The 9,955-nt window shown below is 35.0% G+C and overlaps 2 pseudogenes across 1 annotated transcript; both read right to left on the bottom strand.

The window, feature by feature from the left end:
* Positions 1–659: 659 nt before the first annotated feature.
* On the bottom strand, positions 660–2,873 carry LOC148193915 (uncharacterized; annotated as a pseudogene).
* A 693-nt stretch (positions 2,874–3,566) lies between these two features.
* Positions 3,567–6,431, bottom strand: LOC148193914 (nuclear transcription factor Y subunit A-3-like; annotated as a pseudogene). Its single transcript, XR_015781671.1, has 5 exons — positions 6,398–6,431; positions 5,395–5,543; positions 5,245–5,319; positions 4,073–4,284; positions 3,567–3,972 (listed from the first exon to the last, which is right to left on the bottom strand). The product of XR_015781671.1 is annotated as a nuclear transcription factor Y subunit A-3-like (transcript).
* Between the last annotated feature and the right edge of the window lie 3,524 nt (positions 6,432–9,955).

Genomic DNA, 9,955 nt, shown 5'->3' with positions numbered 1-9,955 from the left:
ATATTTTTTACATGGAGACTCATTTTTTTAACCTCCAAATATATATCTCGAGGTCAACTTAGTCTTAAAACCCTGGAATTTCTCAGCAATAGATGATAAACACTTATTTTTAAGTGTTGTGACATTTGGAATGTCAAATGTCGTCTGCAATAAACATAATAAAGTTGTATCAATACAAATTTATCAATATAAACAAATGATATTAACTAACTTACCAATAGATCGTTCCATATAATGTTCCGATCAACCTCGGACACATGTTCAAAAGATGGAGTAAGAATATTAATCTTATCACAGGCCAATACTCCAAGGTATGATCTGAAGGTATTTGCATTTGAGCCAGAGGCCACACCTGTTATCACATTAACATCCACAGGTGTCCTTTCACCACTATTTCTTTTGACCATCAGTTGTTTCAACTTGGTGGCTCCTCTAGTAGGTCTGGATGAGGGAGCCTCATCCCTTGATGAATATGGGTGGTCAGCCATATATCTGCCAAAATAAATAACAACATGAAATATTAATAGAAGACTTATGTAATATCATATAATTTAACAAAACATGTAATAGGGGTCATATGAAATATTAATAAGACTTATGTAATATTAATAAAAAACTTATACACAAATTTGAAATTCATACATAAATAAATGAATTGGTCATATGCATATCCCCTCATCATGATCTAACCGAATTGCATGTACATCGTCAAGTAAAGGGTAGTCATCCAAATTTTTCGTTGTTTTCAATGAATGGTTGTCAACAATATGAACATTAATCAGATTGTCTTCGTTAACTTCAATTTTTTTTTGCCTTGAAGAGCGACATACCAATGATCAGACGCCGGATCTTTGACATAAAAAAACCTGAGATGTTTGATGTACCATGATAAACGGTTTGTCTCGATAACCCACCTTTCGAAAATCAACTAGTGATTTTCACACCACTCTTATTGTCAAACCACGTACATTTGAACAATGGAACATAAAACTTAGTGTAATCAACCTCCAATATCTCTTCTATTATACCATAATATCTCATTGATCCAAGTAGAGGATTTTGATCTTTTGATGTGAAAAATTAGAGTGACTCAGCTTCTAGACTAAATCCACTATTTTGTACTGTGCTTTTATTATCCAAAGTCTTCGTATAGAATTTGCAATTATTGATTTCATAACATGTACAACATATAACATCAAACTTTAAACCATTTGCAAGCCACAACAAAGTTTGAGAAGAATGTGGCTCTTTGTCAACTTCAGATTTGAACCAAGACATAAATGTTCTGTTATGCTCCATCAAAAACAATTTCTCTTATTGTCTTGGATTTTTATTCTTCACAATGACTTTGTGTGCTTCCAAAAAAGGGATCACCTCATCTGCGTTGTTCAATATATAAAGATGTGCTTGCAACAATTCTTCGCGGTCTTTGGTCACCACATTCACACCTCAGATGCTTTTACTTGTAGAACATTTATTCAACCATGATATGCAAGGAATTCCTATTGGATTTGTTGAAGTCATGTAATCTGAACAAAACTCAATACTTTCTTCAGCAATATACATTTCAATCATTGAACCTTCAAGACGATACAGATTTTTAATGTACCCTTCAAAATCTTTATATAACGCTCAATAGGATACATCCATCTTAAGTATACCGGTCCGCACAACTTGATTTATCTAACCAAATGAACAAGCAAATGTACAATGATATCAAAAAAAGATGGAGGGAAAAACATCTCTAGTTTACACAAGATGATAACAATCTTGCCTTGAAGTTCATCTAACTTTGTAGGATCGATGACTTTACAACAAACTAACAAGAAAAATGAACACAACATGTTTATGGTCTGCATAACATTTTTGGGCAAAATTCCACGAATAGCCACCGGTAACAATTGTTGCATTAAGACGTGGCAATCATGAGACTTCATGCCAACAAGCTTTAAGTCCTGCATCGACACTAAACTCTTCATATTTGATGAGTATCCTTGTGGTACCTTGATACTCTTTAAACAAAGGCAAAAACTTATCTTCACTTGTCTGGACATTGTGTAACATGCATGGGACAAATAAGTATGTTTACTAATCTCCCTAGGTGCCAACGCTTCTCGGATCTTCATGTCAACCAGATCCAAACGAGCATTCACTCCATCTTTTTTCTTTCCCTGAATCTTGAGTAGTGTATCAATCAAGCTATCACACACATTATTCAATACATGAATCACATCTATGCAATGTCTAACATCTAACTTTGACCAGTATGGAAGATCAAAGAATATTGATTTCTTCTTCCAAGGGGTCGTTACAGATGACTTTTTGGAAGTTTTCCCAAATACATGATGTATTTTCTTAACTTTTCCAAGGATTTGAAGGCCAGTAAGTGGATTTGGTGCTTCGTCCCTCTCTTGATATCCATTGAATGTTTTTTTTAACCTTCGATATGGATGATTACATTTTAAAAATCTCCGATTACGCAGATACATTTTCTTCCTTCCGTGTTTCAATTGCTAAGTTGCAGTGTTTTCTTCACATACAGGACATGCTTTATGACCCTTAACACTATATCCTGACAAATTACCATAAGCTAGGAAGTCATTAATGGTGCAAAATAACATTGCACGGATGACCAAAGTTTCAGAAGCTAAGGCATCAAATATTTCAACCCCATCAACCCATAACAACTTCAAGTCTTCAACTAATGGGCTTAGATAAACATCAATGTCATTTCTAGGCTACTTTGGATCAGATATTATCATAGAAAACATCATGTACTTTCTTTTCATGCCCAATGCAGGAGATAAGTTATAAATTATCAAAATGACTAGCCAACAACTATGACTGGTACTTAAATTACCAAATGGGTTCATTCCATCAATGGCTAAACCACTACAAAAAAGAAGGGCATTACCGAAGGCCAGAAGCCCTCGGAAACAGCCCAAAACCGTCGGTAAAAGGTCATTACCGAAGGCTTATCGACGGCCAAAGAGCCCTTGGTAAATCCCTTGTCGCTAACATTTACCGAGGGCCAAAAGCCTTCGGTAATTATTGTTTCTAGCTAAAGACAATGGATTTATACCAACAAGCCCCTCTAAACAAGTTATTGGATATCGAGTCTTATGATTAAAATATATAATTGAGATTAAAGATCCACAAGAAATTATCAAACAGATTCTTCCAGAAAAATTTAATATTCATCAACAGAATCAATTAATATTTTACACCAATAAGACTGCCAGAATTTGACTTTATATAAAATTGAGATCTTTTTTTCTTTCAGATTTTCTACTTGAATGACCAATGCATCTTTGCAGACAAAAAACATTTATGGTGGTGAGTTACAATGTCTAACACAATACTTTGCAATAGCAACAGATATAAACTTGCTATCTTCATCACTCAAAAACACAGCAAGAGATGAACATTTTCAGGAAAGATTCAGAATTAGTTCCACTAAATGATCAGTGATATCTAGCAAGGAAAAATGATTCTTTGACACATAAAATTTTACATTCATTCCACACTTTTCTTTCTTACTTTTTATTTTTTTCTTTTCTGATGTGTCACATAAGGACTGATAGACGATGCTGGTTTGCACCACCACCACCACCACCACTACCACTGATATCAGCAGAGTAACCCTGCATGTTCCTTCCTATATGAGAAGGGTAACCACATAATCTAATGTCAGGTTGATGTTGCTGGAAGAGATCACCACTATTAGATGCACTAGAAATATCTGAACAGGTGGTTGTGGAAGCACCATCTCTGTAGTTCAACTGACGAGCCTTAGATTCTGACATGTTTCCCCTCAGATTCAAATGAGTACACCTCGAAACATCTATGTCATGGTTTTGTGAAATGGGTTTAGACTCTTCATGCTTTTTTGTATTCAAGAAGCGACCACCAGAACCTCTGGCTCTCTTCAATGCATGTAGATGGCGAGACTCGTGAAGATATGGCTGAAAAACAAACATGGTAACGTTAAGGAGAGAAGTTGAACTTAGAAGGAAAAGGAAACAAAAGAGAAGTATGAGAAATGCTGTAAAATCACTCTTTTATGTTTTATCAAACACTTGTGTTAAAGAGTGATTTTACAGCATTTCTAAAATGCAGAAGTGCACTTACTTTCCGTTCTTTGATGAGTTTGTTCTATGATTCAAGTTTTGCCCGGTATTGTCTGCGCCTCAGAATAGCATGGTACTGCTTTGCATTCACAAATATAGGCTCCTCACTAAGATCAAGTGGCAGAGGAATTCTAGCAGTAGGCATTCCTATCAGCTGAGCAGGATGAATCTGGCCATATTTTGATAGCATGGTTTAGATTATAGAAATGCACATAATGTCTTAGTGTTACTAACATGATGGAAGTTTGAAGGCATTATGTAACTTTGTTAGGTCATTTAATTAAAATAAAGAATGAACACGTCATAAGAGAATCCAAATACTCAAAAGCTTGATTATCCATAAAAGGCTCAATTTCTTTTTCCAACAACTCAGCATAAAGGTTAGCAAGAGTAACCATGCTGTCTGGTAAAGAATGCATGTCAGATTGTTAAGTCTATAAAATAAAGAACACCTTGAGTGAAAGATAAGAAACAAGCTCTCCACCATAATAAAAAAGTGTTTTAGTAAATAATAATACAAAGGATGAAAGAATAAGAACAAATGAGGTGCAAAGGAGAGCAAAGAAACATTTTTAAACCAAAAAGATTCTTCATAAGCATACTTTATGAACTATGAGAATCTGTAAGGTTGGCAAGCTAACAGTGGCACAAAAAATAGTAAAACTAATTAAGCACGTATAATAATAAGTAACATAAAGGCACTATTGGTGATTCATTTAAATATGCATAATGATGGCATTAATACAAGAATCAACCACAATAGCATCTACTTATAGTAACATATATCCAAAAGTCTCTCAGAAAGCTTCCAATCAAATTAAAACTGTTAATAATAAGGGCAACATGCTTTCCCGAAAGACCTTTAACCTATTTGTAAGTCAACATCATAACAAAATCAGAAATCACAGAGTGGAGCAATTAGAAAGTGAAAAACTCAGTACACCAGATCTAAACAAAGTACTTTCCAGATACACCATAACCTGATGCCACTCATACTCATACAGTTATTTTATCAATTTGTTTGAATGATAAATCTTTAACTCACTGTGCTGAAGACAAGCTGACAAGAATAAGAAAATAGTGAAAAAAAAATGAATAAATTCCAATATCTTACATTAGGTTGTGGGCCATATGGAGAAGCTAGTAGGCCACTAAAGCATGGCTCAGCAAGATGGAATGCAGTATGAGCCTGAAAAGCAAATTATAAGAAAAGAGATTTGCAAACAATATCAGTCCACTGAGATACAATCATACATCAACTTACAAGTGGCTGGTTGTGACACATTTGTGAAGGAGGTAAGGTAATATCCTGACCACGAACAGATGACCTGATTACACCTTCTATACTCTTTCTCCCAGTTGTGTTAAGTGTCGAACAAGCAGAAGAATTGCTACACTGAACTGAAAATTGACCTATAGCAAGTATTTACCAACATCCATTAAGCAAAAAGTGTTTTCTGATAACACAAAAAGTACTTCTAGAGCTTTAAACCAAACATGCACTAAACAATCTAACAAAAGAAATCTTAAAACAGCAAATCCTAATTTACAAGCTCAAACAGAACCTAGAAAATGAAAAGAATCTAAAATAACTACTAAGAAAACAACAACAGAACAAGAAACTAAAAGAAGGAAGAGAAAATAGGAACAGGAAAAGAAAGAAACCTAAAAGAAGTTCTAACAGAATCAATGAAAGTAAAAGAATCTAAGAAGTATTAACAATCAAAACTAAAAACTAGCTAATTCCTATTAAAAAAACAAAAACAGATTATGAAAGGTATTTACACACTAAAACAAGAATAGTAAACTACACTAAGTATTTAAAACTAAACCAGACCTAAGCTAAAGGAAAAACAGCTCAGAGAAAAAAAAATTATCCCTATTTTATTACTAAAACTAATGTTAAACACAGTTATTTACATCAGAACAAGTATTTTTAAATTTATACCTTCCCACCCCCACACTTAAGAGGCACATTGTCCTCAATGTGTGAGTGAGTAAGGCTTCCTAATAACAACACAGACAAACCACGATATAACTAAGAAGAAAATTTGTTCAAATAGGCCAAAGATCAAAATTAATTCTTTTTAGTTTTATGTAGAACAACATATTTTCTATCCTATTATTAACTATGCTATCTATGACTATGCAAGCTAATAACAAAAATTTATCACTACAATAGAAAAGAAAAGGAAAGAAATGGCTTATTGGTTTTAATCTCCTATGCTCAGCCACTCTTTTCAGCAGTGTCTCCATGGCTTCCTTGCCTTCCTCCTTCCCAGCTCTCTGCTGCAGCAACATCTCTCCTTCCACTGGCAGCTATTGTGTGTGTGGCACTAGGCTGGAGATCTTTCCAAGCCTTTCTGCACTTTCCTCCTCCCAAATAACTGCCTTAGTGTTTTTAGCATTCTTTGCTTCCTTTAATTCTGCACAACAATCAAGTTCAAAGTTAGATTCAAAGTTAGATTCAAAGTTAGCATAACAATCTTTGCTTCCTTTGACAATAAAGTGCAGTAACAGATTTCAAACCAACATTAACTCTACAGAGTTGGATTTAAAGAATAGAACAGAACAACACATAATTGACTCTTGGAATTGATGACACTATGAACATAGCAATGATTTAATACGAAGCAGGAAATGATTTTGAACTTTCTTTGATGTTTTAAGCTAATTGTTATTTTTTCAAGCTTTTGTAGGTTAACCTATAATGTTGTGTTCAGATTAGTAGTAGTTGTTTTTATTAATTACATCAACATATCAGATTTTGTTTACTAACTGCTTTTAACTAAACTAACCACTATCTTATTAAACTGTTGTTTTGATCATAATTTTTTTTCTTGGCAGAGATTATATTTCTTAGTTATTGAAGGCAAACTAAGCACTTGTAATTGAAATTTAAGAATCCAAGTTTCCATACTAAGTTGTAAGTCTAAATTGACTTTGTTTCCTTCACCATATATAAACCTACTTAAGTTTTGAATGATTCAGAAATGGTATAAAAGAAATGGGAACCTCTTACTGGTATCCTAGATACTATCTATAAAAAAATAACCTTCATACTAAACTGAAAAGGGTAATCTAAACCTACACATGGTAAAATGTCTCATGCCTAATTATGACTGATTAGAGCCAATGGCAGAGACACTTATGCATGGTTTATGTTTTCAAATTCATCACTCACGGATTAAATACCAAAATAAACCACAATAGAATTATTCATTATTCTTTCATGGAACAACAAACCTAAATAATATAGTCCATACCAAATCATATATCATAACAACTATTTCACAAATTCTTTTATTGTTATTATTAGTACAAGTGAATGCCTCGTACTAGTTCATTGCATTTGTTATTCTTTCTTTAATTGAATTTCAAGATAAGAGCACACCCCTTACATACTTCACAATCAGTTTCAAACCATTCAATCATGCAATTTCAATTTAGGTATCCATACCTTTGCCTTTGCTTTTCTTTGCTGCTTACTGGTCTTCTCCCTAGACTCTCTTCCTCCCTTTTTGGAAATAATTCAAACCCCTTCTCAAGCTCACCCTAACACATGGAAGGCAAGTGTAGTTAGGTTTATTGATTCATTAAGCGACATCAACACTTATTTCATTCAGACACAGAGAACATACCTCGACGCAATGGTCTCCCAAGAGCCTCCCTTGACGAAGACAATCACCCTCACGTCACGGGAGCACCCTCCTGACAACAACGATGGACCACTCTCTTGACGGCAACGCCAACCCACTGGTGGAAGCAACAATCGAACACCACTATAGGGGAGGTTCAGCAAGTGAACCCTAGCCACACAATGCCAGCTGACACAAGGGACAGGGAGAGGGAGAGGGAAAGAAACGTGAAACAGAAGCGAGAGGGAGAGAATGGGAAGCACAATGGGATGAGAAGGAGCGAAACAGAACGAAGACGGAGAGAATGGGAAACACGACGATAAGGTAGGGTAGAGTTTTGTCTAACGAAATCGGGGATAACCTTAGTTTAAGGGGTCGAGCCTCTTACCGAAGGCCATAAACCCCTCGGTAATGCTCTTTAGGCCTTCGGTAATTATATTTCACGATGGCCGTCTGTAATGCTCATTTTGACCGTCGATAACACACTTTTACCGATGCCCCATAGGCCTTCGGTAATATGTCATCGGTAATAAACCAAATTCTAGTAGTGAACCAAGCCTAAGATTTCTACATTCTTGACCAAATTGGGGGAATTGTTGATCAATATTTTTCCATTGCTTTGAATCAGCTGGATGACGAAGCAGCCCGCCAATTTTTCTCTCATCTACATGCCATCTAAGGTTTTTAACATCTTTTGGATTCGCAAACAAACGCTTAAGTCTGGGCACATTGAAAGGTACCAAACTACTTTCAAAGCAGATCCATTTTTTTCTATCTGACCATTGTCTTCACTATTGTTTTTTGACTTGTATTGTCATAACCCACATTTTGGACACTTTTTCAAAAATTCAAACTTTTTCCTATATAAAATGCAGTCATTAGGACAAGCATGTATCCTTTTATACTCCATACCCATCGGACAAAGAATTTTCTTCGCATCATAATTATGAGTGGGTAGTGTATTTCCATCTAGCAACATTTCATTCAACAACGTCAACAATTCTATGAAACTCTTATCAGTCCATCCATTGGTCGGCTTCAAATTCATGAGCTTTAACATCGGTGACAATCGTGTGAACTTAGTTGAACCGACATACAAAGGTGTTTCCGCATCAGTGGACATCGTCTCATACTCGAGCTTTGGCAAAATTTTCTACGCCAACATCGCAGATCATGTCCTCTAATTTGTCCTCATCCGGTCGATCTACTTCCATGGAGGAATCAATAATATTTTCAGTTTGGGAGACAGTTGGAAAATGTATTTCTTTGTCGTGCCATATCCATGTTGTATAGCATCATAGAAAACCATCACAGATAAGACATTCCCTAATTTGGGTTGCGGTCAACTTTCTTCCATTCAAACATTTCACACAAGGACATCTAAACTTCACTTCATCATCACTTCTACCCTCATTACGTTGCGTAAATTGTATAAATTCTTCTACCCCTCTCTCGTACTCAGCACTAATGCGTGGTAGATTAATCCAATTTCGATCCACGTAAATATTCTACAAATGTTCTGCAAAATTACAATCATAGAATCATACAATTATACATATTTAACATTAAATCAATTCAATCATACAATCAATTCAGTCATACAATCATACAATTAATAAGCATTCAAATGATCAATTCAAACATTCAATCACACATCATTACATATATTCAACATACAAAAAATTAAAAATTAACAAAAAAAATTAATAAACACAATAGGAACCTAAGAGCCTGAAAAAAGAGACAACAACGGAGAAGAAACGACTACTCGCGTTTTGGAACGCAGTAAAATCACAGAACCTACATACAAATACAACAAAACATAAGTCTCATCAATCAAAATAATAAAAAACGCAACAAAATAATCAAAAAACGTATCTAAACAAAACAAAAACGCAAAAAAAAAATGAACAAACAACAGTGACGACGACGGTAGAATAATGCTTCAAAACTGATTTTGATCGGTGCAAATGCTTCCAAAATGATCACGAAGGCCACGACTACAATAAAAATCAAGGATGATCGGTCAAAATGAAAAGAAAACGAGAGGCAAGGCACGACGGAGGAGAGCTTTGCAGAGAGTTTGAACAGTTTTGCGAGGAAGACGAAAATTGTTCACTCTCTGTAATATTTTCTTAACCTACTTAAAGGTTACTACCTCGGTTCAAAAAAACCCGAGGCAATGGG

Source organism: Vigna umbellata, chromosome 8, assembly GCF_029865625.1.
Source record: "Vigna umbellata cultivar VRB3 chromosome 8, Vumbellata_1.0, whole genome shotgun sequence".
In the NCBI taxonomy this organism is placed as follows: Eukaryota; Viridiplantae; Streptophyta; class Magnoliopsida; order Fabales; family Fabaceae; genus Vigna; species Vigna umbellata.
This window is presented reverse-complemented; position numbering and strand designations above follow the sequence as displayed.